This window comes from Silene latifolia, chromosome 9 (genome assembly GCF_048544455.1).
Source record: "Silene latifolia isolate original U9 population chromosome 9, ASM4854445v1, whole genome shotgun sequence".
Classification (NCBI taxonomy): domain Eukaryota; kingdom Viridiplantae; phylum Streptophyta; class Magnoliopsida; order Caryophyllales; family Caryophyllaceae; genus Silene; species Silene latifolia.
The window spans coordinates 135,614,924-135,627,021 of NC_133534.1; the positions used below are offsets into that span (position 1 = coordinate 135,614,924).

General features: G+C 39.0%; 1 non-coding gene across 1 annotated transcript; it reads left to right on the forward strand.

Annotated features, from left to right (window-relative positions):
- The first annotated feature begins 11,781 nt into the window (after window positions 1–11,781).
- Window positions 11,782–11,888, forward strand: LOC141604448 (small nucleolar RNA R71). The gene has a single exon (XR_012526147.1). It is a non-coding gene; the product is annotated as a small nucleolar RNA R71 (small nucleolar RNA).
- Window positions 11,889–12,098: the final 210 nt, after the last annotated feature.

Here is a 12,098-nt window from a genome sequence, read left to right on the forward strand (position 1 = left end):
ATGAAAGAAGAGGATTATTACACCCTCATACTTACATGCTAGGCTTGAGACGAGAAATCAACGGAAGTGTAAAAACTTGTTAGGTCGGAAAACTCGGTTGAAAATCGGTTTAGCAATGTAAAGAGTGTTTGTTTAGTTTAGTGATTGTGTAGTTGGTCGAAGTGGTCAATCAAGTGATTTAATGCACGATGATGGTACCAAACAATGTTTATGGCTTGTATTTTCGATCGGTAGGTCTAAAATACGTGTCGGTTTGTGACTTAAGAAGTCGAGTCTAGAATTGTAAGGGAGAAATGAGGGGACTGACGCTCACGTACCTTCAAATGGTAGCATTTAAGGGGTATTTATAGAGGATTGAGTGGTTGTGTGCGTTTTGAGCGACATGGCCGCATGGGCTACTCGAAGAGGCGCAAGCCATTTCGTTGGTCTTCGACCTGTCTTGTCACTATCACGCAATTGAAATCATGATTTGTTTTATCCTAGGTTTTGGATGGCATGATTGTTGTACTTGACCATTCCAGTATACCAGGTATACTTAACATGGAAGCTTTGTGATGTTTGTTTTTTGTGTTTGTCTCGGTTTGACTCGTTGTTGGAGTCGGGATTTGAATTTTTGAGGCGGTTTTTGGTTCGGTGTCAGTTTTAACTCTAGTTAGTGTTATTACGACCCCGTCGTCGTGCATAAAACACTCCAGGTACTTTTGAAAAGTTTCGAAAATGTTTTGTTTTCGAAATCGTTTTGAGTTTTCCGACGTATAGTTATACAAAACTGTCGATTAAACGCTGCGATTCCTAAGCATGTTGTAGTTCGATAATTATCGGGTTTTTGTTGGGGATTCTCAACAGATACTGGGTATCTACAGAAAGTAAATGACATTGATTTAAGACAAAAATCTCATAGAAGATGGAGTTCATCATACACGTCGGGATCCTTGTTGGAGTGATGGTGCGAGATAGGAGCTCGTGGTGGCATTAGCTGGAATAAGCTCGATTTTAGAGCTGCAACTGTGGTGTTCAGATGGTGATACTGGATTGCTACTCGTGAGCACGGAGCAGATGATGCTGACTATAGTGTGAAGACGCAACTGCAGGCGGGCAGAGGAGCAGGTTGAGCGAGGCAGGTATATGGCCATGGTCCATAACGAGAGATACTAGAGGTGGTTCCAGATGCGGTGTTGTCGGCGCCGCATTGATCCTACTGGGCTAGTGTAGTACGCTACTCAACTGAGGTTGGCCAAGCGGTGGTGGCTCGTGGGCACTGTGCCGATGTTAGCAGTAGGTCCGTAACGAGAGATACTGCATGTGGTTCCGGACAGCCTGGTTGGGCTCCATTAGAGGTGTCTAATTACGAAGATGGTTGGTGAGGGACTGAGGGTAAAATTTGATTAACCAGATTGAAGAGATAGAGCTAAGTGGAGGAGCTCATGATGAGTGACAATTTCCCCCATTTTGAGAACGTTACGATACAGAATTGAATCTGATAGAATGATACAGAATTCAATCTGATAGAATGATACGTGAAAATGGCTGTACAATAGAAGAGTTTGTGACAACATTATTCATTCAAGTTTCACGTGCAGCTCAGTGGAGGAACTAATAGGGTGAATTTTGATTTTGAGTTTAGTAAATGTCATGACCTTTACTTATCATATTGCTCATTTGTTCTACTCCGTATATGATTTGTTTAGATCCGCTTTAATTCATCTTGCTTCTTGATTTCCCGTCTTCATTTTGTAACTCGATCCGTACAAATATCAAATAAACAAAAGCATTTTTTATCCTTTGAATTATGACAAGTACTTGCAATCATTATAAAAATTGCTAATTAATAATTAAACTATAAAAATGAGTTATTTAACTATCTAAATCCATAAAATTGGACCCAACAAAGTGATTAAAAAAATGGAGAAACACAGGGTAATATAGGTGTAATAGTGGAAAGTGGAATAACATAAGATTAATAGCATAATAACATTAGGGTAACAATGGAATAACACAAATTAATATTAAAATATAGAATAACACACACTAACATAAGAATACAGTGGAATAATATAAGAGTAGGAATGAAATAACACTAGAGTAACAATAAAATAACACACATTAAGAGTATAACATTATAGTAACAATAGAATAACACACGCTAATAGTGGAATAACATATGAGTAACAGTGGAATAATGCTAGAGTAATAATAAAATAACACACAATCACATAAGAGTATAAAATTAGAGTAACAATAGAATAACACATACTAACAGTGGAATAACATAAGAGTAACAGTGGAATAACACTAGAGTAACAATAGAGTAACACATAGTAACATAAGAGTATCACATTAGAGTAACAATAGAATAACACACACTAATAGTGGAATAACATAAGACAAACAGTGGACTAACACAGAGTAACAATATAATAACACAAAATAGCACAAGAGTAACAGTGAAATAATATAAGAGTAATGGTGGAATAACGCAGGGTAACTATTGACCATGACGGAGAGAGTATCATTTTTGAAAATTCAAACATTTCTGCTCACTAAAAAAAATACAAAAGGTAAACAAACAGATAAAATGAAGGGAGAAAGTAATAATAATGAACAATTTTAAAATAATAGTGGAATAACACGGAGTAATAATGGTTGCCATCATCGATCGTCGATCATGAATGAGATGATGCTTTCCCTTTTTTTTTTTTTTTCTGACGTGGTATTAAGCTAGGCAGATCTTGGCCGTTGGTTGCTCTTAATCTAAGGGCTGATAAGAGTTGGGATCTTGTGAGTTTGATTTCTTATGGTGAGTTTGTGCTCACATGTTTTTCTATTGTTATTTTTATGTTCTTATGCTTCTCTAGTTTTCTCACTATATTATCCTTTTATTTTTTTTTATTTTTTTGTGTTAGCACATATTATTCCAGTTTTTTTTGGGGGGTTAATACCTGTTATTCGAGTGTTATTTTTCTTTTATGTCTTTTTTTTGTGATGTGACTCATATTTGAGCACATTTAGTTCCCGAATTAACCTCGTTCCCATGCTTTCTAACATATATTAGGGTCATTTCTTATCTTTAGTTTCCCATTTTCACTACTACAAATCCAGGCAACCACAACGGCCCTTTAACAACGTTTATTCACGAAAATCACCAAAAGACGTTGTAGTATGGATAATTATCTTTGCGCGAAATTTTACTAAACATAATTACAACTGTTATGTTTTATTAACCGTTGTTATGAGTTTTAACAACGGGTCGCACTTGCACAACTGTTGTAAATATAAAAACAAATAACAACGGTTGTATTAGTGATATGGACAAGAGTTGGTCGTCACACATCCAATCAAACACAATTTATAGCTTCACAAACAACTCTACAATTAGTAAAGAGGCAAGTAAAGGTCGGATCCCAAGGGACGGGAATTGAGATGAGATTTCTATTGAAACTAGTGGTGTCTTAGGGGTGTCACAATTTGAGTTGATGTAGAAGGTCACTAAACTAAATAGCAATGAAAGTAAATAAGCAAGATGAATTAAAGGGGTTGTAAACAATTGATAAAAAGCACTAGGGTATCATGGGGTCATAGGGGAATCATGGGAATTGATCATACAAACATGTTCTCAAATTATAAGCAAGCAATTATTGTTGTGATGGATTGAGTTGGGTTATATCATACAATCCTAGGAAAGTTTGGGTCCCGGAGCTGAATCGATTAGATTGTACAACACCTACAAGTTGACTTAATCTTCCCTACTCAACAACATGCATGGTCTAATGAGACTCGAGTTGGTTTATGTCTTACAAGTCTCATTGAAAAGATAGGTGATGGGTAAAAAATGCAAGGATTCATAAGCTCACATTTCATCAAACATAACATGTGCATGAGTTGAGATCAAAACAAGCAAGCAAAAAAACCATGAAAGCATATTAATTTAAGCATGAATCATTCCCCATGTTGGTTTCCCCTAATTACCCATTAACCCTAGCTAGGTCACTACTCACTCATTATCATGTTGATCATGCTAGCAAGGTTGTTAATCATACCAACAAAAGGAAACATGATGAATAAATGAAAGTAATTAACAATAATTAAAAAGGGATTAAGAGAATTATACCTACTTAATGATTCCAATAATAAAGCAAAGAATAAATGAAGTACTTGATGCTTGATTGAGAGGTCGTCAATCTCCCAATAATAACCCAAATAATCTTCAATTACCCAAAATAAAGGATGAACAAAAGAGAGATTAAGGAAATAAAACTTGTATTGAAACTTGATTAATTATTGATTACAAAACTAAAGAGGGATTTGATTGATATTAACTACTCTAATAATTGATAAGAAGAACATGCTCTTCTAATTAGACTAATGGGGTATTTATAGTGGAAATTAGGTGGATGCATTAGAGTTAACTAAGGAAGGGCTTCTTTCTTTGAAGCTCGAAGAAACGAATTTGTGCTGGGCTGGAATCCGTGCGTCTTAGGCACGAGACGGGCGGATTCATGAGGCTGGGCACGGGCGTCTTCAAGGGAATCCGGGCGTCTTCTGGGCTTGCTGCCCGGGCGTCTTTGGCAGAAGACGCACGGATTATGCTGTGGAGGACGGGCGGATTCAGGGCAATCCGCTCGGATTGTAGCTCAGCATTGTTTCTTCTTCTTTTCTTCCCTTTTCTTCATAAAATCCTTGGGGATTTCCTCGGGGATGCAAGGATCCTTTCTCGTCATTGTCCAACTACTATAATATGTACAAAGGCCTTCTAATCTTGTCTCTCCTTGATGCTTGGTCATTGAATTCAATCAATTTAGTGTCGTTTTGCCATGAAAATGCAAGATTCTTACTCCTTTCCTACCAAGGGATCAAAATCTCAAAGAATATGCAAAACAAAGAACTAAAGACAATAAATGACCCAAATATGCACTAAAAAGCATGGGAACAAGGCTAATTCGGGGGCTAAATATGCGCTAATTATGGTCACATCAAATATCCCCAAACCGAACCTTTGCTCGTCCCGAGTAAAGAGGTGACAAAGACTAGGACCATTATTTAAGCTAACCTAATAGCATAGCCGATATGAGACAATTAGCGGGTCTCACTCCGCCCCTTCAACTCACAACAAGACAACCATGAGGTAGGATGCCTTCTTGCAAGGCAAGGTGGGTCTTGCCAAAATGGCGACACATCCAAACATTAAGCACACAAAATCAAATAATGGATGCATCTACAAAAGGAATAGCCACTTCCTCATCAAGTGGCGGAGGCACTAAAGAGAACAAATTTAAGAGCATATAATCCTTCACAAATACTAGTTCAACAAATTACTAAGGCTAAGAGGATGGCACTAAATCACCTCCAAATGGTGTTAAACTAGACTACTTTCGTCCTCAATTTCCAAATGCTTTCGTCAAGAGCGATCGGATGGTGGTGGAATGATGATCCCTATGATGCTAGTAGCATATGACATGACAAGTCTCGAATTCTCTACAAAAGTAAAGGTCATGGATCGTCCCAAGGTCGACAAAGTGGCTTGACAAAAAGGCTTTTTGGGAATGAAATGCTCAAATCGTTATAAACAAAGGGTGGATATGACTAATATTCAAAAATTGACCTCATTCAACTTTCACATTTCAAAAATTTAAGATGGGGTTTGTCCCTTCCAGGCTAGTGTCCTTTTCTTTCGCCAATCGCTTATTAGGCAACCGGTTAACCTCTAGACAATAGCTTTTCGGGGTGATAGTCACTCTGTCTCTGGGCGGTCGAATTCACAACCGTGTGAGGGCCCAATTCAATGGATCCCTCTCCAAAGCACATCGAAGTGGTACGCCTCCATCAAAACAACTAAATTTCTCAACATTTCAACATTTCATAACATTTGAGGTTTCCTTAGCAATAAATTACTTCCACATAACAAAATTTTCGAAATGAGCACTTCAAGCTTATTGATAGAAAGTATTTTTGGGTTGCCTTACCACAAGGTCAATCAAGGTCACCTAGACAAGTTAACCAAGTCCACATCGCATCACGGGGTTGGAAAGGTGACTCACATGCAAACCCTTGACTAGGCTTTGGGTCATGGGTCAAAAGACACTAGTATGACACAATCTAGGGTGTTTTACAACCATTCTAGTAGGCAAAGTCTTAAGTTGAAAAAGTATTTGTAATGGCTTAGTTGCTCTTGTCAAAGTTCTCAATTAGGCACTTTTCAAAATATTTTATCTAAATGCAACTATATGCCATGATGCAACTATTATATACATCCTAATGCAAGTGATTCTATCAACTAATATGACATATAAACTAAATGCAAGTCCTAAGTTCACATTGTTATACCGCATCAATCAAAATAAAGCCACATAGTCATTAACATAAAGAGGAAAAAGGAGATTGGAAAGATCATACCATGCGGTCTTCATGATCCTCATGTCTCGGATGTGGCGTAGTCAATTAATGTGAACAAGGATAGAACAAACACAGTATATATAATAATATATACATGACTACACTACAAAACAAATAAACATGTTTTTGGGTTTTTCAATTTTCAAATTTTTATGGTTTTTCGAAATTTTTCAATTTTTTGGGATTTTTGAATAAAAGTTAAGTTAGAATTCCCCATCCCCACACTAATATGGGCATTATCCTTAATGGCCAAAATGATGGGAAATTATGCAAACATGATGCATGATTTCTATACTAAATGCAAGCTACACTAATCTATACTACATGATGCATGGTTTTTGTTTTATGACGGAGAGGATAATTTAGATTACCTCCCGTTGTGTATGCATTGACTTCCCCAAACCGATCTAGACATTATTGCTAATGTCCTAAGGATGGGTGTAGTTCATGCACACACTATGCAATGCATGAAACTAATTTGTCATTTTGGATTTTGAAAGGTGGGAACAATAAAATGAGAACACCTCAATGGGGCCGAGGTGTTAGTCCTCTATGGTGCTAGGACTACTCCAACAATGATCAAGATTAATAATTAAAACAAAGAAAGAAGTAGAACAAACCTTGAGAGGGTAGGAGCCTCTAAAGCTTGCTAATCTTCCATCATATCATCACTATCATCATCTCCCTCACTAGAAGTGGACTCATCACCACTTTCTTCTTCACTTTCTTGTTCACCTTGCTCATCATCCTCTTCTCCTTCTTCACTAGCTTCTTCATCAATGTTATCATCAACCTCTTCATTACCGACAACCTCATTATCACCCGGAACAACCCTAGATGCACTCGGAAAGAGGACTTCCCTATCCGCCCAACTAGGCAAAGGACATGAAGGATCAAGTAGTCCTTGCCTAGCTAAGTGTAGGAGGGGTGGATATTGGGCTAAGTAAGCATTTTTCCGATCCTCAAAAGCTTGCTTGTGCATCTCTTGCATGAAAAGAGTCCAATAATCATTTCTTGCTTCAACACCTTCGGGCTTAAACTCTTGGTACTCGAAAGGGTAGGGTTGTGTGACAATGGAAGACGAGGGCATTTCAAGTTCACTCTTTTGTTGTCGGATAATATACTCGGCCTCTTTTGATAGGGGAAGTAGATAGTTGGTCCGGTGGACACTCAATCGACAAATCTTTGAAGGCAAAGTGAAAGATCTAGCCTCACTAGTGAGCCATCCATACTTGGTGTCAAGAGGGTCATGGGTAACCCACTTGTACTTGTATATCATAGTATTAATATCAATGAGATGACCACCCTCTTTCGCCTCATACTTGCTATCCTTGTTGAAGTTTGGATAAAAGTATTTAGCTAGGATAGTGACTAAGCCTCCATTCACAATAACGGTAGTGCCTTTCTTCCCATAATCAATATTTAGCCATCTATCCACCAAAAGCCTTAGAGAGTTGAAAGGCTTGGTGAATTCCCTTCCAATGTTCAAAGCCGGCTCAAGAAGAACAAAATCGAGTTTAGTGAAATGGTTGGTGTCTTTTCTTGCAATGATGGTGTTCCCTATGACCTTGTGCCACACTCTAATGCCCGGATGGTGGACTAATAGAGCGCGACTAGCATGAAAGTCCTCAAATTTCCTTCCGGAAATCGCCTCCCAAAGAGGGTCGGGTTCATACTTGCCAACATTCTTAAAATAACTCGGTGAATCACTAAGACCCAAAGCTTTACCCATTTCCTCAAAGGAGATGAGCCTACTAACATTAGCTAGACGAAACTCGATGGTCTCCATAGTCTCAACCTTGTTAACTTTCAAAGAACTCAAAAATTCTAAGGTAAGGGAGGGGTATGTCAATTCTTTTGATTCAAACAATTTCTCCAACTCCATGGCTTTAAAGAAGGCTCTAGTTTGCTCAAGGACACCCAACTTATCTAAGGTATCTTCACAAATAAACTTGGTGGATAGAAATGATTTTCTAGCAAACTTGGCAAAAGTGTCCCTATGGGATTTGGAAATGAAAATTACCTCCGGATAATTCGAAAGTTGAGCAATTTCCAGAGTAGAAGATGTTGTTGCTCCCATGGGAGGTTGTTGTTGTTTCACTTCCAAGTTTGGGTTAGCTACCACCATAGCCAATGCTTTCTTTGCTTGAAGACTCTTTTGTCTTAATGAGAGTGCCTTTGCCTTTGGTGCCTTTGCCTTTGTTGCTTTTGTTGCTCCCTTAGTCCTTTCCATTGATGAATAAACCAAGAAAAGAGTGAAAAATCTTCAATTTCTAGTGCACCCAAATCGATTTAAAGATGAAAGGCTTTTCCTTTATGAATTCAAAAATCGACTCAAAGGTTGAAGATTTTGTGCTTGGATTTGATTTTTATTGGAAGAGGAGTGATTGATTTGTTGTTAAAAGGATGTTTTGATTTGATTTTGGCGAATGTTGTTGAGGAATCTTGTTTCTTGTAATGGAGAGGATGAGGGTTTTTGAGTTATGAGTAGTGTTATGAATGAAGGAATGAAGAAATGAAGGTGGGAGGGGGTTTATAAAACCCGAAAAATTTGAAATGCAGGGGCAAGACGGGTGGTTTCTGCTCGGGACGCCGGGATTTGGCCTGTTCTGGGTTGGGAAAAACTCGCCTAAAGACGGGCGTCTTTCAGTGAAGACGCTCGGATTTGAAAACACGGGACGGGCGTCTTCTACAGAAGACGGGCGGATTCCTTTACAGGGATTTTTCTTGTTTTCCTCAGCCAAAAAGACGGGCGTCTTCCTTTCGGGACGAGCGGATTTTTGAAGACGGGCGGATTTGAATGCAGGACGCCCGGATTTGCTTACAGTCAAAAATATTTCAAAAGTTCAGCTCAGAGGGACGTGCGTCTTCTACACAATATGCCCGGATTGCCTGAAGACGGGCGGATTCTCCTGAATCCGCTCAGATTCGACCCCTTTGTACCCGGATTCAGTTCCATCCGTGTACATTGCATATCCCTTGTCATTTTTCCATTCTTCTTCATATCTCGTGTTCTTCATTGTGGGGGCACTACTAAGGCATGGATAGCCTAGGCAATTGCCATCCCCACACTAAGCTAAAGCAGTACACATTAATTGAAATCGTTAGTCCCTCCCTCACTTCTCTCAAACATGATAATTATCTTGATCAAAGTATAAAAATCCAAAAATAACAAACATGCAATATAAGAATTGAAATGCGAGTTAGGGAGTTAGAAATATTTACAAATGGTGGTTTAGGGAGGACTCCACCAAACTCTCATTCTTGATGAGATGTCAAGGGGGCATGTTCAAGGTGTTGTTGATGTTGCTCAACACCTTGAAAAAGTAATCAAATGCTTGTTCATTATCATGATAGAGGTCTTCAATAGACCTTGGCCCTTGTTGTCGGTCTTTATCGATGGCATTACCAATGTAGGGATTAAAAATCCCTTCAAATTCGTCGTCCCAAAGACCACAAACTTCATTAAGTTGATCATTGAAAATCTCTTGATTTGGTGGAGACAACTTTCCCATTTCTTTTTCTTGGCCAATAAGGCCATTTTCTTCACTGCTTAACTTTGGTGAGCTTTGCAAGCTCTCTTTGTCACAATTCACTTGCTCTTTGAATGGAGCATCTTCAATTTTCTTCTTCCATTGGAGTTCCCACTTCTTCCTATCATCCTTCCGACTATAATGATCGATCATAAAACACGGTTCATGTAAACGGGGAGCTCTCATAGTCTTGTCAAGATTAAAAGTTATACTCTCATCTCCCACTTCTAGAGTGAGCTCACCATGTTTTACATCAATCACAGCACCCGCAGTGTGTAAGAAGGGTCTTCCTAGAATGATTGGAATGTTGGAATCTTCCTCCATATCAACAATGACAAAGTCCACCGGGATGAAAAACTTCCCAATTCGTACGGGAACATCTTCCCATATCCCTAATGGTGTCTTCGTCGATCTATCGGCCATTTGGAGTGTGATATTGGTGCATTTAAGCTCTCCCATCCCCAACCTTTTACTCACCGAGTACGGCATAACACTCACACTAGCCCCTAGATCACATAAGGCTTTGTTGATTGTGGTGTCGCCAATGGTACACGGTATTGAGAAGCTTCCCGGATCCTTTAGTTTTGGAGGTGAACTCCCTTGAAGTATTGCACTACTCACCTTAGTGAAGGCGATAGTCTCAAGCTTCCGGATCGACTTCTTCTTTATGAGGATGTCTTTCATGTATTTCGCATAGGCCGGCACGTGATTGATTAATTCCGTGAAAGGAATCGAGACTTCCAAATTCTTCACAATTTCCATAAACTTTCCAAGTTGGTCATCAAATTTGGGCTTGGCTTGACGACTTGGAAAAGGAAGTCTAATCACAATGGGCTCCTTCGCCTTGACCTTGTCTTCATTTTTCTTTGAAATTTCTTCTTTTGATGGTTCCCCATCCTTGGAGTTTTGCACAATTTCTTCCTTATCACTAGCTTCCACAATTTCATCCTCAACTTGCTTCTTCGGTGCTTCATACCTTGTACCACTTCTCAAGTGAATGGCACTAACCGTTTCATGTCTTGGGGGATTACCTTGAGGTGGTAATTGCCCTTTTTGTCTTTGTGAGCTTGAAGATGCTAGTTGAGTCAATTGGGTTTCCAACATCTTGGTGTGAGCTAGAATGTTGTTGATGGTGGTTTCCTTTGTTTGACTATCTTTTTGCATTTGAGTGAAAAATTCTTGTTGATTCTTTTGCATTTGGAGGACCGCTTTTTGAACATCAAAACCTTGGTCATTTTGTTGATTGTATGGATTTTGATTTTGGTAACCTTGGTTTTGGTTGTAAAAGGGTCTTTGATTTTGGTTTCTCATGAGAGGTGGGGTGTATGTTGTTTGAGGGTTTTGAACATTTTGGCTCTTGTATGAGAGATTTGGATGGAATTTGGTGTTTTCATTGTAATAGTTGGAATAAGGGGTACCACTCTTGTATGCTTGGAAAGCATTCACTTGTTCATTTGTTCCCCTACATTCACTTTGGTCATGTCCCAAAGTTCCACAATTCTCACATATCCCGCTTGGCATTGATGAAGATGCCGTCAGGGCATTAACATGATGCTTTGTTGATTTTGAGGCTTCTTCAAGTCTAGCCATAGCTTTTTCAAACTTCAAATTGATTGTGTCAATGTGAGCACTAAGTTGAGCACCCAATTAAGTAACGGAGTCCACTTCATGCTTTCCTCCTCTAGTAGCCTTGCGAGGTCTACTATATTGTGAGTTATGGACCGCCATTTCCTCAATCTTGTTCCAAGTTTGATTGTCATCAACTTCGGTGAACATTCCATTTGATCCCATGTTGAGAATGTTCCTTGAATCTTCATATAGACCGTTCCAAAATTGTTGTACCAAGAACTACTCGCTAAGTCCATGGTGAGGACATGAGCGACAAATTCCCTTGAACCGCTCCCAAGCTTCATACAAAGATTCTTCATCCCTTTGCTTAAAACCCGTAATTTGAGCTCTTAGCATGTTAGTCTTTTCCGGTGGGTAGAATTTTTTGTAGAAAGCTAGAGCCAATTTTTTCCAAGAATCAATTCCGAGAGTGGCCTTATCAAGGCCTTTCAACCATTGTTTTGCGGTGCCAATTACAGAAAAAGGAAATAAGACCCATCGAATTTGGTCTTGAGTTACACCGGTTTGAGAAATCGCATCACAATAGTCACAAAAGGTTTCCATATG